The sequence below is a fragment of the Scleropages formosus genome, chromosome 7, assembly GCF_900964775.1.
Source record: "Scleropages formosus chromosome 7, fSclFor1.1, whole genome shotgun sequence".
Taxonomy (NCBI): Eukaryota; Metazoa; Chordata; class Actinopteri; order Osteoglossiformes; family Osteoglossidae; genus Scleropages; species Scleropages formosus.
Window position 1 is genome coordinate 29672623 of NC_041812.1, and position 16094 is coordinate 29688716.

The 16094-nt window shown below is 45.0% G+C and overlaps 1 protein-coding gene across 4 annotated transcripts in view; it reads left to right on the forward strand.

The window, feature by feature from the left end:
• Positions 1–16094, forward strand: part of LOC108929066 (diacylglycerol kinase zeta-like) — a 104246-nt gene that overhangs the window by 28756 nt on the left and 59396 nt on the right. For 2 of the 4 annotated variants that reach the window (XM_029253487.1, XM_029253488.1), the window contains exon 1: positions 7379–7528. The exons of the other annotated variants lie outside the window; for them this stretch is intronic. The gene's annotated coding sequence lies outside the window, so the exon portion shown is untranslated. Of the gene's footprint in view, positions 1–7378; positions 7529–16094 lie in introns of those variants that run through there. 4 annotated transcript variants of the gene reach the window in all.

Below are 16094 nucleotides of genomic sequence, written 5' to 3' on the forward strand. Positions count from 1 at the left end.
CAACCCACTGCGCCACTGCACAACAGAAAACAACAGAACGGTAATGTTTTGAAGCGGTTTGTCAATTTCTTCATCTCTCACACTTGAAAGAGTGTGTGGGAATTAATGGTTTGCTCGCTGCTTTCACAGCCATACGTTAATATGTATATGAGCAAGACACCCTTTTGGTCCTGCATATGTGCCCTTTGTAACCGAAAGGGCAGATGTAGAAGTACTAGACTTGCTCTCGATTCGTCTCGAAGTGTACTCTACGAGAAAGGTGTTTTTCTATACGTTATCACATTAGGCATAGTTCATTTGTTGTCTGTTGGCAGAGGAGTCACATGGAATTCATCCCGACTTTGGACCAACTTCTCTTTCCCTATATGATCATTTTATTTGGAGCAGTTGAGCAGTTGCAGTTGTTTTGCTTCTGTGTGTAAAGCTGTGACTCATGGCGTGTGGGGTGCGCCGTTCTTGTGTCGCGTGGGCTCGGGTACGAGTCCCACGCGTGGCCTACTGAGCTTTGTGGCGGTAGCTTGTTCGCCGGTCTGGGTGTGTGCCGCGTTCATGTAACGACCGCTACGCCTCCGCTGGTTCCCGCTCATCTCTGATCATCGTTTCCTTTGTGTTTGGCTGCGTCGAGCAGTGTGTTTCGCAGCAAGTCGCCGACTCCTTCTTAAAGGTCACGATCTCCATAACTTTTTGAAAAGTCATCAACTCTTGATCTTTGGTGGTAAACACTCGGTGTTTTCTGTTAAATCGGAACATTTGCTGACAGTTTTCAGCGGGCAACAATCGGCTATTGGCATGCTGGAGTTCTCTCTTTCCCAACGCAGGGAAGCGTGTGCACGGTCTGCGTAATCTGTTCAATGTCTTCGACACGCAGTAAATACATCATCTTTATTCTCTCATAGGAGAAGGACATCTAGATGACAGTTTAGATGACTGGTTGTCAATTGCCGTCATTACGTTCACGTGCATGGAAGCGCACCAAGGACGAAGAGGGGAAGGAAGCAGGTTACTTGTCTACATGCAGAATAGGTGTCCCTGTCATTGCCCTTGTTTTTGCATGTGCTGCACGTTTGAATAAAAGAACAGGAAATGCAAATAAGATGAAAATGTGCCTTTTTGTCCAACACCTGCATTCTATGTTCACAGATGGAAGTGCTCCTTGCACTGCTTACAGATGGTGTAGCAACCCCAACACTCGTACACGTGTCTTATATACCATTATATTCATCACATCTTACTTAATCTGTCCTTCGCGTAAGCGAAGCATTTACATTTACTCATTTAGCCGACGCTTTTCTCCAGAGTGACTTCCAGTGCTGAGCTACCTACGATTCTGTGTCCGTTTCTATACAGCCGGGCGATTCTCCTGGAGAAATACTGGAGAATTTAATGCTACACACTGCCCTGATTTCCAGAATGTGACCGTTTTGGTTTCATTATCCTTACACTTCTGTTAGTTTTGAGCGACACATGTTGGTTTAGAACTGCTCTTTTCATATCCTACCCAAGATCAGCCCTCACGGAGGAGCTCAGTGAATTGGTGCCATGTGACTTCTCCCTGTTGAATTACCCCACGGACACAAAATCCCAAGCAGGGAAAGGGTGCCTCGCATGTTTTGGTAACGGGGCGGAATACGTGCCACTGCCTTGCGATCATCCATCCGATTTCAACAATCGCTTGTCCTGAGCAGGGTCACGGTGGTCCGGAGCCTATCCCAGGCTCGGTGAGCACAGAACCAAGGGGAGCGCACCCTGGACAGGATGCCAGTCCACCACAGGGTAGTGCCCCACACCACTCGCTGCACCACCATGCTGCCCTACAGAGCAGTGTTGCTCACAAAGCAGTGATCCATTCACACAGCCATCTCACAGCAGTTTGCATCCATTGAAGTTTGGAAATAATTAAGCCATGGTTATTTCGATTACCAATTAGAGGATCATTAATCAGAGCCCGTGCATGTGGGAGAGGGTCTAGGTGCTAAGCCCTTCGTAGAAACAACCATCAGAAACAAAAAGGACAGCAATTAATAACATATGAGATAAAATTATTATGGGCACATATATTTAGAGCAAGTAGGGGGTGCGGGGACTCGATGGATTGGACCGGGTCCTGCTCTCTGGTGGGTTTGGGGTTCGAGTCCCGCTTGGGGTGCCATGCGATGGAATGTAGTCCCATCCTGGGTGTGTCCCCTTCTCTTCTAGCCTTACGCCCTGTGTTGCCGGCTCAGACTCCCTGTGACCCCATATGGGACAAGCGGTTGAGACGGCGTGTGTGTGTATTTAGAGTAACAATTAAAGTATGACGGTGATGAGTCCTAATTTGAGCATAAAAAAAGACGGTTTGTTAATCGATTAAGTATGAAACTGCAGTCTTGAGCAAATTTCACCATGTTGATCTTTTTTCGAGGGGATCATAACTATTAATATAGCCAACTGAAATGGCAGCTGAGTGATGGGTATTGCATGGAGTGTGCGTCTGTCCTCGGGCTGTTTCCCCGCTGGGGAAGAGGGACATTTGTGTGACACACGGAAGAGGGCCGAAGAGGGATGCCAGCGAAATCGGACAGTTAGGGGTCACGCACACATATCAACGTTCCTTTTATGCTTGTAAAGAAGCAATGTGGCCTGACAAGTAAAGGTTAATAAACAACAACATTATAATAATAATAATAACAATAATAATAAGAAGAATAATAGGGGAAACACAGCAGCACATCAGGTAGTGTTGCTGTCTCTCTGCTGCTGGGCCAAGGATTTGGATATAGGCTTGATACATATTTTCCCCATGTTCATTTGGACTCCGCAAAGTCCAGACACCTGTGTTTCAGGTGGGTTGGTGACTGCCCATTGTGTGTGTGTGTGTGTGTGTGTGTGTTGCACTGCGATGGATTGGTATCCTAGCCAGGGTGCCCTCTCACACCCTGTGTAATTGTGAACTACTGAGACCCCGCAATAAGTCAAAGAGCTATTAGTAATGGATAGATGGAATAATGTAACACACAGTCTAATAGCAATAACATATATGCAGCTCTTATGTGGATTAGAGATAGAGCTAGAGCAAAAATGAGGAGCAACTGAGTAGTGATAGTGCTCTGTTCATATACGGTATACTTGTTTAACAAGACCCTCTATTTTAAAGTGTGTGTGCAGATGAAAGCTGACCCGTGGATGACAGAGGCCCGGAGGTGGAGTCCTGCGTAATTCTGCATCCGACAAACTGTCACCGCCTTACATATTGGTCTATCGCTTCGGCGACAGGAAGCGTCGCTTGTCTAAAAATAGGCGCCGTACTTTACTGGGTCCAGAAACCAAACACACACACACACACACACACACACACACACGCAGGCACACGCTCACACACCAGCACACACAAAACATCACCGCTCCGTAATATTCATTTAGACGTGACGTTTCTTATGAAAAACTGCTGTGCTTCTCATCTCGACAGCCTGCGGATAAACCCGAGCTGAGAGGCTGTGCAGGACTGGGCTGCAGCACGTATCCGTGGTTTAAGATCTGAACAAGTACTTTTTAAACCTGTAGTTTTTTCATTGATGAATTCCAACCAGTGACACTCGGGGTAATTTAATACCGGTGTTTTAACTTGGGGTGCGGGGGGGTGCGGTGACACAGTGGGTTGGACCGGGTCCTGCTCTCCGGTGGGTCTGGGGTTCAAGTCCTGCTGGGGGTGCCTTGTGACGGACTGGCGTCCCGTCCTGGGTGTGCCCCCTCCCCCTCCGGCCCTACGCCCTGTGTTGCCAGGCTAGGCTCTGGCTCCCCGTGACCATGAATGGGACAAGCGGTTCAGAAAGCGTGCGTGTGTTTTAACTCGGGTTTTGGAGGCAGACGAAATGTGTTTCCAGGCCTGCAGTGGGAAATGGAGCTATTTATGTTAGAAAGAAATAGAAACAAAAATAAGTATTTGAATAAATACGCAAATATATAGAGTAAATAAACATACTGTCTCGAAAATGTTGATGACTTACTATTATCATCCCATCCTGTCCAGGGCGTGACCTGCCTTACATCCTGTATTTTCATGGATTAAAAATAGAAAATATAGCATTTCAACAGCAAGGTTTTCTCATGGGGGGGTGTGGTGGTACAGTGGGTTGGACCGGGTCCTGCTCTCCGGTGGGTCTAGGGTTCAAGTCCCACTTGGAGTGCCTTGCAACGGAGTGGTGTCCTGTCCTGAGTGTGCTTCCAGCCCTGTGTTGCTGAGTTAGGCTCCAGCTCCCTGTGACCCTGTATGGGACAAATGGTTCAGACAGTGTGTGTGTGTGTGTGTGTATTTCCTCATCTACATGTACCAGTGGGTGATAAATTTACTTTCATTCATTCAGCAGGTGCTTTTCCCCAAGGTGATTCTAGGGTACGCATCATCAGTGTTCACTTATATGTCGCCTGCATTTTCGGCTCTATTTGGCGTTGGCGGAGGCCATGAGATTTCTTGGCGCACTTTCTGGACTCTCTGCAGAACAGTTTCTAGAGACTCTAGGCTCTTGTCCAGTGAAACTCTTGTCCAGTGGCTCGGTTTCTCCTTGTTCCACCCTGAGACAGTCTGCAGATGCCGGATCACTAGGCTAAGGTTGGTGGCTTGTAGCGCCCGATTTGTACCGTTAATAGTGCGCAGACACAGCTAGTGGGAGAGGAGAGTCTATTTGTTTGTTATCAGTGGGGCCCCATCGCTGGAGCACCGGCTGCTCACGTGATCCTAACTCTGGCGGACACGTGGTGCACAGTGCAGCGCCGAAGGATGTTTCAAGCCGCCCTCGGGGTCTGCCTCTCCATGGAGGTATGGTGCTTAAAAGGTGCTTGAACCTTTTGCGTCTGAGTCAGGGGCTTACAGATTTCAAGGAGAAATAAGGCAGCACTGCAGGGGTTAAAGGCACCGACTTTTAACCTGGCAGTTACTGGATTGGCGCAAAGTAGTATTTTGGAGCAACACATGTAACCTCCAAAGAGGGGGTGTGGTGGCGCGATGTGTTTGACCAGGTCCTGCTCTCCGGTGGGTCTGGGGTTTGAGTCCCGCTTGGGGTGCCTTGTGATGGACCCGTGTCCCATCCCGTCCCCTCCCCTCCAGCCTTGCGCCATGTGTTGCCGGGTTAGGCTCCGGCTTGCCGCGACCCTACCTGGGACAAGCGGTTTCAGGCTGTGTGTGTGTGTGATGCAACCTCAATGTAAAATTAACTGCTTTTCAAATGGATACACTTGCAGTCATAAGTTTGAGTACACATTATGGCAACCTGAGCAATACTTGCTATAGGAGAGCTGGGAAGACACAGTGGCTCGTTTCCTGATCAAGTTTGTTAACCCCATGACTTGTGGGAAAAAGTCTCCTACACACGTAGTCACACGTTTGACTGGTCCTTTTTTGGCTGTAATAATCTCTGTGTAGGAGCAGCGGATGAGCACCAATGTATTAGTGATGACTGATCGTGGAAGAGGAGGCCGTGTTACCAGAGGCCTGTTCCGCTCTGGAGTCACGGGTTCGAACCTGGGGCTGTCCCCTGCAGACGGCCCTGTTGGCCTCGCCACACTGACTCAGGTGCGACTGGCAAGCAGAGATCTGTAAACCACAGAGCAGCGGGTTCCGGGAAGAGCCCACGTTAGCGGCCTGCTGACTCACGGGTCCAGTGGTTTCGCTTCTTTGACTTTTGGCAGCATGAAAAGCAATGCTGTACACAAAAAACCAACACCACTGCCACAAATCTAGTGTTGAATGATGTTTGTTGACAGATAAAATTCATGATGACTACTTTTGAGTGCAAAGGGAGATTTGATGTCATTCAGTGGACAAGACATGTTGCCTTGACAAAAGTAACAGAAAGATATTATAGGTTGTGAAAAGAGGCCCGAGTAACAATTACTGTACCCTGATTGTACTTTAAGGTAAATAAACTGCATGATTCTCTTTCTTGATATAACTGGCTACCTTGGCAAAGTTAAGAAATGCATTGTTCGTGCACACCGAACACAAAAAAGCATCACGTACAATATTTGAGCCCATGCAAACAGAAAAGAAGCACAGTTAACAGAATAAAGACGGTAGGAGACGTTACAGTGTTAAAGAATCGTTCAACGTGCAGTACTTCTGCTATCAAGACAGCGGACGGCAAATTGCTGTTATTCAAGAAAGAAATAATTCTTGTAAGACACCGGCTCTTGCTCTAGGTGACGGGAGACGTTGTACAGATATACACACTTGTTATGTGCGGCGCTGCGATGCACGGTGAGACACGCAGACACTTTGTTTCCTAATTCTCTGTCGCCCAGCGGATTCCTCTCCGTGTCCTTCTGCCAGAGAAAGCCTGGTCGCTGTTTGAGTGCGTGCGTGCGTGCGTGTGTGTGCGTGGAGGCCCGGTATCTCCACACCATGCCAAGTTAAAAGGGAACTTACAGAAGTGCTGGCAGTAGAGCTGGGGGGAGCATGGCATCCTGTCTGAGGGCAGAGACACACACACACACACACACATTTTCAGAACCGCTTGTCCCATACAGGGTCACGGGGAACCGGAGCCTACCCGGGTACACAGGGCGTAAGGCCAGAGGGAGAGGGGACACACCCAGGACGGGACGCCAGTCCACCACAAGGCACCCCAAGCGGGACTTGAACCCCAGACCCACCGGAGAGCAGGACTGCAGTCCAACCCACTGCGCCACTGCACCCTCTCAGGCAGAGATAATGATTAGTTATTAGTTATTAAGTCTCAATGTGGGGAGAGGGTTTAAATGCATGGCAGCATAATAGTGTTCACTGTTTCTTCTTCCATGGCCGTCTCTCATCAGTCTGAACACATCCAAAGTTTTATGGTGTCTGTTACTGGTTTTCGTTTTTTCGCTGTTTTTTAGTAATTCACTTATATATACTGTATATTTATATATATGATATGTATATATACTATATATATGTAGAGAAAAAAACTTTTCAAATCCTGTTTACCCTTTTTACACAGTGTGTGTTTGTTCTTGGCATTATGCGCTATGTATTGTTGAGTGAAAATGTTATGGGTCTCACTTGGCAGGTGTGTGTGTGTGTCTTTGAGATGGGAGATGGGTGGGGGGGGTCAGGTCACCTCTGAGGGTGGTTGCTGTAGAGACCGAGGCTTAATCCATGCGCCCTGCTCACCATGCAGATGAGGGTGTGCGTGTGCATGTCTGTGTGTGTGTGTGTGTGTGTGTGTGTGTGTGTGTGTGTGTGTGTGTGTGTGTGTGTGTGTGTGCGCGCCTGCTGTTGTGTGTGTCTGCTTGCACACGTGCGCTCGCTCTCTCGTTCGCTCACAGAGGAAGTGCACTCAGCTACCAGCTGAAGAGTTATTTTAATACGGCCCTCTTATGTCTCGCTCGCTCCCCCGCCCAGCTCTCGTGCGCCGACAGCTCCGTTACGCCGCCTGCATTGTGTCCAAATCCTTGCATCACGGCTGAGTCTCTCTGTCCACGCACTCTTCCTCAGGCCGTGCACGCTTGCACGTGCAGGGGCCAAAAAAAAGAAGACGAAGCAGGTGGATGACAAGGCGCCGGCGCTTCTCAGGTTGTATTCGAGGGGTTTCCTCCGCTCTCTATATCCTCTTGTACTGTTGCTGTTGTGCAGCGGAATGCAGTACCGTATCGACTCGCTCGAGGTGCGGGGGCCAAGATGTCAGCAAAGCTACGGCTCCCTTCGCCCGTCGCTTAACTCTAACTTATGTAAGGCGATAAAGACAGAAATGAACATTAGGGTTAGGGCTAGAAAACTTCGAGTCAGGGTTAGGAGATAGGGCTGAGGTTTAGGGTCAGGGGTTTGATTTGAACAAGGCGAGTCCAATTTTCTGCTGTTGGACCACTGAACTGGGACTCTTAAATGGTCATTTGTTGTTTTGGGACTCTTAACTGGTCATTTCTCCTCTCCTCTCCTCTCCTCTTCTGCACTTTCTGATCTATTCAGAAGACCTTGACTCACACTACTCTCACCTTATTTTTCAGTAACTGTGGAAGTTATGTCCTTGGCTGGCATGTTTGCTTTGGAAAAGAGATGGCAAGGACCCGAGCGGCACCGACAGCCTGGCCTTCCTTCTCGCAACAAATGAGCCTCCGCATGGGCGTCTGAAAATAATTTACTTATGTCTTTACCTTTAATCCTTTAGTCTTCGACATGGCACGTATGCCACTTGAGCTTGTTTATGCGCGCTTGTGTAAAGCACGTGTTCCTCCAACATGATTTTTCCCGCTTATAATATTGTTGCACTTTTATATAGACATGTAACCAGGGCAAAACTGATGTTTTCTTGAGCTGATGTTGTAGCGATCACTGCTATGCTGTCAGATACTCACAAAGCATGTGCGGATGCAAGTGTGGTGGAACCTGTTAAGAAAGTTAAAGCATTTGTAAGAAGTGTTCAGTGCCAGTCAAAACTCTGAGTATCCCACTTGGTGGAAGGTATTTTTTGATTCACGAGACATTTGGTGAACAATTCTGATCAGGAAATGACGCACCATGTCTTACCAGAACTTCCCAGAGATGTAGGAAAACTGTGGATTGCATTGCCTTCACTCTTCTGTTCAGCTTGTCATAAACAAGTGTTGTGCAGGTCGCCCAGGTGTGCTTAAACTTTTGAGTGGTAATGTATGATGAGAAAAACAAAATTAAAAGCAGCACTGCCATATCATCAATGTCCAAACAGGGCACAGTTGGATTTCCACTAAAATGGCTATGCGGTGAGCAGTTAGTGCGGCTCTAGTTCACACCTTCGGATGGTAAAGTTGCGTTTTCGAAAAACTTGCATGAGTGTGATGACCAGGCCCTTCTCGAAGGGGTGGGGGATCATGCTCTTCACACACCGTCCCAAGGAAATGTTTCTCCCTGTTTACACTGGAGTCTCTCGGAGAGATGGGAGGCATTCCGAGTCTATAAGGTCGTGTCTTTAATACAAACATCGCTACATCCAGGAAGAGGTCCTCCTCCTGCCAATTTTAAACTCTGGAATGCATAGTTGCTTACAAGAACAAACAGGACAAAGAATTTCTTAATTTTGTCACACAAGAAAACTCCTAACTGAGGATTCGGGTTCGCTTTTCATACTTGTATGTATTACCTTCAGAAAGCACAATGCTGTATGTTCTTTTTCTCGTACATTTCTCATACATGCATAACTACATACATACATGCATACATGTTCTTAATAGTTTCCTCATTGAAATGCATAGAAAGAGTTTCAGTCTTCTTCCATATTTCAAGTGAAACAACTGAATGGATGGAATTATGCAATCAGTATCCATGGGTCCTTTGTGATCTTTGCTATTTTTCCATAATTTTGTTGATACAGCATGCGCAGACTGTTAAGAAAACATCGTTTAACCATACAGTGTAATAAAAATAGCAAGCTTTTATCTGTTTAATACATCCGATGACTGGCACGAGACTGAGGGGGGGAGGGGGGTAGGGGTGCACCAGTCCATCACAGGGCAGCCAAACATACACACACTCTGGGCAATTTAGCATCACCAATTCACCTGAAAAGCCTCTTTTGGGACAGCAAGAGGAAACTCACACAGACATGAGGAGAACATGCAAACCCCACACAGACGGAACAGGGGTCGAACCCACGTTCCATCACACCACCTAAATGCTGTGAGGCAGCAGCCCTGCTTGCAGTTCGACCCTGCCATCCTGCTTTATGCAGTGCCTGATGAATCTAAAAAATTCTGAGTCATATTAATAATGAGTCATACTGTGTATTACAAAATAAAATAAGGCAAAATATTCTCAGAAGTTTTGTTTTTCGGTTCTGTGCACTCGTCTTTGCCCCATTCGTGAGCAAACATTAGCAGTTGAGCAGGAGAAAGTGTTACTCATGGCTAGTTTTTCACACCTGAGCAATTTCATGGGCTGGGAAGCAAAAGCAGAATGTGTGTGGCCAAAGTACGGGGATCCTCAATATGTAGAGGTGCACCATGGTTTTCTGATGCTTCTCCTTACACAAATATAGACACAGAAACTCAACGGAACTTTCTTCATTTCCAGTTTTGTGGCTCTGGCTCTTGAAAGAAAGGCTGGGAAGGGGATGGTGGGCTTAAGAATGAAGTCTGCTCACCATGAAGAGAAACTTTTGAATGTCACGACTAGGAGTTGTAGGGTATGTAGAGAAGATCGCACCGAGTGATGGAGAGAATTAGATGCTTCTACTTCCATGTTCAAATAAATGATTGCGCAATTTCAACATTTGTAATCTCTGATCACTTTATCTTCCTGTGCAGTTGGCCGTTTGACTTTTTCTCAAGTCCCGCACTGCAGGTTTATGATTAATTAATGAACACACCGAAGTTCTGTTGTCTCAGATCCTATAGTTTCTCAAAAAAAGCATCAGATGTTACTCGAATAACTCATGCAGTGCTGTGATTTTTTTCCAATTTTTTGTGCTTTTGCAGCTTTTTGACAAATAAGATGAGTTAATGTTAAAAAAAAAGAGTGGAATGAGTAGTAGGCCTATACGAATGAGGAATGAGAGGAAAAAAATTACACCATACGGTGTAAAAATCATAGGTGTAAAAAAAGTCAGTACAGTACTGTAACATATCTCCTGTTTGAAGCTACCTTCCTGTAATATATATTTTGATAGATTTTTTCTTGTTACTTTGTTTAGGTTTTAGATTTGTTCAAGTCACAGTTGTTAACTTATAGCATTTAAAAAAATACAATAATTAACATATCCTGTGCACTTTTAATACAATTGTTCAGTTTGACATTTGACCTTAATGACACTGAGGTCGCATGACATTAACATTAAACGTAAACAGCAACATTCATTTTCAGCTTCATCGTTGACATTAAAGTGTCGTGGGCCTGTTTTTAAGCTCTGAGACAAACGGAACATCCTTTCAGGTGACGCTTTGATTGTCTGAATTGGATAGAGCACTGGCTGAAGCCCTTTCGGTGGCAAACAATGACTCGCAGCCGCCTTAGCAAGCCCACGTTCGCTCAATGGAAATTTGCAATTCATCAGATGTGGCCTAACGAGATGTTACTAAATTATTCCTGCGTTTGACCTTATTGGCTCGAAGGAAAGGAAAAAAATATCCTCTCAAGTGTTGCGTGACCGTTAAATCATTCCCGCCAAGCAATTCTCGGAAGGAAAGGTCTCTGATCATAGTTGACGATTCTCTATTTGCCTGAGCCTTGTTCTGTTGCGATGCCCCTAGTTCTGCTTTTGATCGAGAGTCTTTATTAGTCCAGATACCACAAACTGTGTGGGACATCATATTGCGGAGATTAAGTCCGTTGTGAACAAGGAAAGGAGCGAATAACAGTGAGGGGAAGACATCCTTTGGCAACAATGATGGCACGCTATTTAAGGACTCACAATTGTATCTGGAAGACTTCCAGCCAAAGATCCCATTAAAGCCCCTGCTCTTTTACTCATGAGCAAGGTACTTAACCTGACTTGCTGGAGTTCTTTATGGTGGTGACCAGCTTTACCGCTTTCACCACATCTGCTGTATTCTTTCCTGTAAACTCCAGATACACTGCGGTAAACATGCAGAACAAAAAATAAAAGCATATCATCTCACACACTCGCTCGCCCCATCCGGGGAGCCGGAGCCTAACCCGGCAACCCATGGCGTAAGACTGGAGGAGGTCACACCCAGGACAAGACGCCAGTCCGTCACAAGACACCCCGAGCAGGACTCGAACCCCAGACCCATCAGAGAGCAGGACAAGGTCCAACCCACTGCAGCCCTGCACTACTTCATTACCGCACACCTCTAACACATCATCAAACACTGTATTATTCTTCACCAGCCCAGTCAAAACTCCATGGAAATGATGCTCTTGTATTTTGCATTTTACATGGGTGCAAACAAAAATGCTGAACATTATGAGACCGTGGAACTGTTTGGACATGAAAATCAGCACAGAAATGTTCTGCGCAACATGACAGTTGGGGTGTTCGTTTCGTAGTGACTGAGGAGCGTAAAGTAGAACAAGATTACTGGAGTAAGGCAATGGTCTTTAAACTTACTGTACCAGCAATATACTGTAATTTGTTCCATTTCCAAAAGTATTGTTCCAATGTCTTGTAGCATTTTAACCTGTGGCGCCCAGTAAATGAAAGAGCAAAAATTGCCAGCTGTGCTCTCTGTCTCTTCCTGGAAGTATACACACAGTGTGCTACACAGCTGATCTGGAAACTATTAGAAAAAGCAGAAGGAACTGGTTATGAAACAATTGGTCTCCATGGTGATGAAGATGCTGATGCTGAACGCTACTTCACTCAACCAAAGCTCTGGCCTTCACGTCCGTCAGTTCCTGCATTAACGTGGAACTCGAAGGGCAGATACTTTGCTGTCTGCCTGTGCCGGGGTTTCAGTTTGTATATCTACGTCAGCCTTTGCAAGTGTGTGTGCGCATGCGTGTGCGTGTGTCACATTCCTTGGGTCACAGGCTAATTTACAATCCTTGAGAGGCCACAGGCTGACTACTTTTCTAAAACAGCTCACGCAATGAGCCGTTGTCAATAGTGTGTTATTACCACATTACACTGGGTTAGCGTGCCATTTCTTTACAGATGTTATCGGTTTGCGCGTGAACATTTCAGAAAAATCAGCAACATTCAGTCCTTGACTTTATAACTTTGATAAAACACGGGGTTTCACCAGCTTACCCTTCGTTAATTTACCTTGGCTCAGGCTCAGCTTTTCGTTCCATTCAAGAAATGCTGCAGCACTGTTATATTGTTAAAAAGTAGATCTCTGTAAATAACGTGCAATGGGGTCTTGGTTGATGTGCATGTTTTTAAGATGGTGATTCTGTAAAGCTTCTTCAGTTCCCATTGGATGTCTTTGTGCGCTGTGTATGAACCAAAAAGTTTTCAGAGCTCAGAAATACCAGGCAGCCCTCGTCAGTGACTGTGACGCAGACCCGAAAATAACCGTCACGGGAGTCAGGGTCCTCCGAGAACTGCATCTAGCTTGTGTTTTTTTTTTTCTGGCTTCCCAATTCAGAGAGACGGAAAACATTAATGTCTCCCTGACTCCGTTTGCGGCTCTTGAGCAGCACTTTCCACATTCTCCCATGGTAGAATTTGACCTCCTCTCTGTTCTTACGTTGCTTGCTGAAACATAATTCTCAAAGGGTTATCTTCATTCTGCTTTGAAGTAAATATTTTTCATTGTGATTTATTGAAACCCCACTGCCTGCTGTGGCTGTTTGAGGAGACGAAACGTAAGTGGTTTTTGGAAGAACCAAAAAATATTAATAACTAGAGTTATACACAAATATTGGGGAGCATCTGGCTTGACTGATATAGCGTATGTCCCCAGGCCCCCATTATGTTCATCAGAATGTTCATCAGAACATTCACCCTGGCTTGAACTTTATACAGTAACTATGCAAAATGATCCCGGGTAGAAAAGTGTATCTGCAAAGCAAATCAGATGCTGTGTAAGGAGGTTTGAGAATAGTTTTTTACTAAGTGGTTCGTAGACTAACTGCTTTTGCTGTAGTTGTAAAGAATTCTAAACGCACGGTGTAGGAAACAGTCCTGCGCTCAATTTCCTTCCAAGCTTGTTTGTTCTTGTCAGCTGTTTCAGAAGGCAGCGCCTGGAGGACACTTTACTCATGGGAGACTGCATAACATACACCCCCGTTACTTCCCCCCGGCCCCCTTCAGGCGCACGTAGTGCAGAAGAACCACAAGACACCCTCCGAGGGAAACCTACGGGGGCTGACAACCACATGTAAATAATTGAAGAATGTGGCAGGGGGTCGTGGGATTGCTGTTTGGGGCTTCCTGGTCTCATAAATGGCAACCCTGGGGGACTCCACTGAACCCACACACCCTTAGTCCAGAGTCATGATGGCTCTCTGTTTTGTTGGAGCAGGCGAAGCCTGTTAAAAGGGCTGTAGCTTTTATTTATTAATTACTTTGTCTATCTATTTGTTAGTTTCATATACACCTGTGTTGGCCATGTGTGTTGGACAGTTGGTAGTGTAGCATGTAGAGCTGTTGTCTTTGGACCCAAAGGTTGCAAGTTCAATCCCTACCTTGGACTATCCTACCCTTGAGCAAGGTACTTATGCTAAACTGCTCCAGCAATAGTAACCAGTTATATAAATGGGGAAATAATTCTAAGTTGCTTTGGAGAAAAGTGTCAGATCCATATAATCTTTCATTGATGTGTTTTATGTCTGTTTTGTGAATTATATTCCTGAAACAAAGTCAAACACATAATTTAACCGGCACATTGCAGTGGCCCACACGCTGTGCAGTATGGTTGGCTGCTGAGTTTGGTTTCCTCCATGCTGTGCACTTTATACATATTTGTGATGTGTTTTCGTCACATTTAGAGCAACATTTATTTACAACTCTGTTACTTTCAAGTGTGCCACTAAATGATGCTGCTTAGCAAATCCATGTGGTGAGTTCCGTCTAAGAGCTATGAAGACTTTTTGTGGTTGCTGTAAACTGTGTTTGGTTAGTGACATAAATGTGGCTTATGAATTCTGATAATGAAAAATGTAGTGGGGATAGAAATTGTGCTTGATCAATGAGTGGGATTGTATAGCGAGTTTTTGCATCATGTGACTCGATTAGATTAAATTTTGACTTAAACTGAAACTGCTGTAACAAAAGCCTGTTATTTGATGAGTTCTCCTTGCCAGATACCATATTTACTCTAATATAACTTGTCCTCGCGTCTCATAATTTTACTATACGAAAAAAGAAATCAAAAAAGTTTCGCAAATACCTTGCACATGAAAAAAGTTTGAAACCGTAAGAAATAGATAATCAGTGTTGTTATGGCAGTTTTATATATTTTGGAATTTGGTTAAATAGAATCAGCGTTTCGATAATCGTCGGCTTGCCTTTGTTGTTGAGTCGCGCAATCTTTGTTAATGGCGCACCAATCATATGCGTAACGGCCTACCGTTGTTCGTTTTATGCTCCGCTTTCAGATCACTTCTCATGAGTCATTTGTGAAGCTTTGTTCCTAACGTATCTCAAGTCTTGTTAATTACTGGTAAGTTTTGCTTGAAAAATGGAGAAACATTAAAGTTACAGAGCGAGTTTTAAACTCAAAGTTATTGATTTCGCAGAAAAACATGGCCATCGAGCAACAGGGTGCGAGTTTACAGTGACTGAGTTTAATATGCGATGTTGGCGTAAACAGAAACTTGCATTACAAACACCGAATACTGAGAATTTAATTATAAACATCAATTTAATTTTTTCCTGATAAACTTTAGTTTCTGAAAAATCCTGCATATTTTGCAACCCAATTTATTAACTTGAATTTTGGGGAAAAAAAGTATGAGTTATATTCGAGTAAATACAGTGAGTCTATTTTTCTTACCATCTCCCCCAAACAGTTTGGAGGGAACCACAGTGCTTGATTTTTGTGAATTCTTCTGAGCTTTCAGTATTGTTGAAAACATTTGTCCTGCTACTGAAAGGTCCAAAATGGAAAGCCTTTTACTTCTCGGATGTGGCTGGGAGCTCCCTCTCTCCCTCAGAACCACTGAATCTTTCCCGACATTAAAGAATGGTCTAAAACACTTTATTTTACAGACCCTCTTCTGGACATCTGATACCATGCTTTTGCAATGTGAGGCTCTTTTCTATAGACAACTGCTCGAGTCACAAGTGCCAGCAAAACAGTGGTATCAGACAAGCTGTGCTTTGATCAACTGTCTGTATCTAAAGGTCTTCAACTGCTGTTGAATGAAATTTTGCACGCTGAGTTTTTTTAGCTCATGTTTGAAAAGCATCAGCTTTGATAAAGGGTTTGCTAAAGGAATATGTTAATGTACATGTAAAAAAAGACCCAATGCCGTTCAACAGCTGAATTAAATCTGGGTTTGGATTGATAGCCATAGGACAAATTTATTGTTAGAGTCGGCCTTTCATTATGCAAACAGCATGCTTAACTTGTCTTCGTTTTGAGCATCGTGTATTACTTTCATGTATGTCTTGTTCTCACCTGGCAGCCCCCCTTCCACTTTGTGAGCACTGTCACCAATCAATTAATTCTCTGGGTGCAGCAGAAACAATCTCCTCTCTGCCTTGTCCTATTATTCACATAACTCACCCCTTTCCCAACCCCTCGCCCTGAATCGCCTA